Source organism: Triticum dicoccoides, chromosome 7A (genome assembly GCF_002162155.2).
Source record: "Triticum dicoccoides isolate Atlit2015 ecotype Zavitan chromosome 7A, WEW_v2.0, whole genome shotgun sequence".
Taxonomy (NCBI): Eukaryota; Viridiplantae; Streptophyta; class Magnoliopsida; order Poales; family Poaceae; genus Triticum; species Triticum dicoccoides.
This window is the reverse complement of record NC_041392.1, coordinates 354,223,652-354,226,916: the sequence shown is the minus strand read 5'-3', so window position 1 is coordinate 354,226,916 and position 3,265 is coordinate 354,223,652.

Below are 3,265 nucleotides of genomic sequence, written 5' to 3'. Positions count from 1 at the left end.
CCCGTGGCTCCAGATGAGATGCTTCAAGAGGCTGTGAAGACATCAACTGCAAATCTTCAGCCCAAGCCACATAATCCTCACAATAAGAAGCAGAAGTTCAAGGCTGATGACTTCTTTGCTGAGCATATTTTCTTCACTGACTATAATCCTTATGACTCTGCTCGACTTCGTCGCAAGCGTTTTTGGACTGCTATCCAGATGAACTTCTATTCCTCGCTGTTGTTTGATAAGGACAAGATTTTTGACCATGAGCAAATTCCTCATGTGGATATGGAGTCTCTACCGTGCTTCACCGCAGTCCTCATTGTTCTTCAAGACGTTGGGCTGCTCGACCTCTGCATAGACATCTGCGATTGGAATGAAGAACTCATTCTTCAATTCTTCGCCACGCTGCACATCGCAGGAAACGTTGAAGATGTCAATTCATGGGTACTGGACTGGATGACTGAAAACACTCACTACAAAGCTCCGGCCTCTGAATTGCTTCACACCGTCCCAGTTAGTCGTCCCACTGAAGGTGCAAGGCGCATCTATGATGAACCTGAACTTTCAAATCATCCGATGCAAGTGCTGATGAAGCCTTTGAAGCCAGGCTAAGCTCCAAGAACCACGATCCTAGTGAAGGAATTGCTCTATGTGCCTAGGATGATCTACAAAATATTGACCAAACCCTTAGTCCAATCAAGGGCCACAACTCTGATGATGAAGAAGTTGTTGGCATCATGAAGAATCTGCTGTTCAATATCATCCATGGTATTCCTATCAACTACCACAATTTCTTCATGAAGACTTTGGCCAATGTAGCTCTGACACTGTTTGAATTGAATCCTTACGCTCCCTGGATTATGGGATTCATCAGATCAAGGTCTTCAATCAACTATCAGGCTAACTGTCAAAATCATCTCAGCTACTTGCCGCCAATTGAAGTCCTCAAAAGGACCATTTCCTCAGCTGATGAGAAGGGCAAGGCTGCTATAATTGATGAAGGCACTCGTCCATTGGATGGACAGTTTCACAAAGTTGCATCTTATTCCACCAATGATGACTCTGCCACGCATGATACTGCCACAAATGCTTCGAAGCAATATCCTCAAGCCACCGCTCCGCGTGTAATGACTAATCATGAGTTTCTCCTTAGTCTTCATCAGAAGGTCGATCACAACCACAAGTGGGTCAAGCGTCAGTTTGGTTCAATTCTTCAGAATATGACGATCACGCAAAACACTATGAAGAAGAACCACTACTACTTGCACAAAGTTTTTGATCGCACTTGGGTTGTATTGTCTCACGTCTATGGTGATGAAGATCTCGAGCAGATGGGCTTCCAACAGGACTTTGACTGGTCTCAGCCACCTTCGAAGAAATCCAAGGAGGTCAAAGTTCCTCTCCTGGTCGCCATCTCATATTCTTCATCACCCGAGATGGATGAAGCTGAAGATTTGAACGACACTGCGACAGGCCCTACTCCAACGGACGACCCCAACAATGCTGGCGCTCCTCCATCGACTTCATGATTATATTCTTCAGGGGCGTTAGTCCTCACTTTTCGTCCCTTTTGGTCATTCGATGACAAAGGGGGGATTTGAGTTAGTCTTCAAGTAGGTCTCTATATATGGGCATTTTTTTGTTAAGTTACAACTCTCACTCTTTTGAAGTGTTTGTTTGTTGAGTTGTAAACTTAAATCATATGGTGGTCTGACACTTTTGCTCTGCTTTCTGCATGCTATTTCCTCAATACCTTAATGCACGCATGCTGAATTTCATCAGATACCATATTTCATCATGCATTTCAAATTCTTCATATCATATGTTAAATGCGTGTATGAATTACGAGATATAGGGGGAGATCTCCATGATTCTACTCTACAATGTGCATCTGCTATTCAAAGAGATTTCCTCACATATGCACATCTCCAGGGGGAGTTCTTCTATATCTTGCAATCAAATTCCTCAATACCAGTATTTACACTTCATATGTTTATCCCCGTTGAAAACTTAACCTATATTGTCATAAATCACCAAAAAGGGATAGATTGTAAGTGCATCTAGTGCCCCTTAGTGATTTTGGTGTATTCAAGACTTATAGGTTAAGAGACTAATGTGTTTGTGAGTGTACATAGGTCTATAAGTCTATGAGGAGTTCGATATTTACGATGAAAGTCAACCCCTAAAAATGAATGTCTTCAGCTGAAGACTTTGGTTTTCTTGAAGACTTTGAAAGTGAAGAAATTGGTGTGCCCGGGAAGACTTGATATTCATGCGAGGAATATGAAGCGTGAAGACTTTTGTTTTTGTAGTTTCGTTTTCTCTTTCTTGAGTCATAGGAAACACCGTACTGTTAAAGGGGGTCGAGGTAAAACTAAGGAAAAGTTTCCAAGTGATGCTCATCTCAAAATCCTACACCTACCCAATCCTTTTGAGTGAAGCCATTGGAAATCTCATACAGTTTAGTCAAATTCTTCAATGACAGAGACGAAGATCTTCTGGTCTATGAGGAATTTGTTCTGACTGGGGAGTTAGGAATTCGCCAGTGCGAATTGCCTACAAGTGAGGAACATGATAGCCCTGAGAAATTTGATACTCAAATATCCGACCGTTGTTGTGCTATGCACCAGCTGTCCCAAAATATCTACCCACCTAACGGTCATATCGTTGAAGGGCATTTATGTCTTATCATCTCAGGCTACTCTCTAGGCTATAAATAGCCGCCACCTACAACCACTAGCTAGTTGGCTGCTCCGAGAGAAACTAACACTTGTCATTGAGAGCATCCCATCCTCTGAGGACTTTGAGCAAAAGTCATCAAGTGAGGAAAACCCAAACCCAAACACCTACAAACCCAAAGTGATTGAGCATCACTGAAGAGATTGTTCCTGTGTGGAACCAATGCTTGTTACCTTTGAGGACTATGCATCCTCCAGACGGTTAGGCGTCATGGTCTAGAGCATCCAAGAGGAAATTGTGGATCACCGAGTGACCGAGTCTGTGAAGGTTTGGAAGTCACCTGAAGACTTACCACGAGTGATTGGGAGAGGTCTGTGTGACCTTAGCTCAAGGAGAATACGGTGAGGACTGTGTGTCCTCAGGTTTAAATACCTAGCTGCTCCAACTAGACGTATGACTGTCACAACAGTTGGAACTGGTCTACCAAATCATCGTATTCACCAAGCTACTAGTTCTATTTCCTCAACCCTTTCATTTCCTCATTCTTGTGAAGAAGTACTTGATCGATACTGTTTGACGACTTTGAATGAAGACTTTCTCA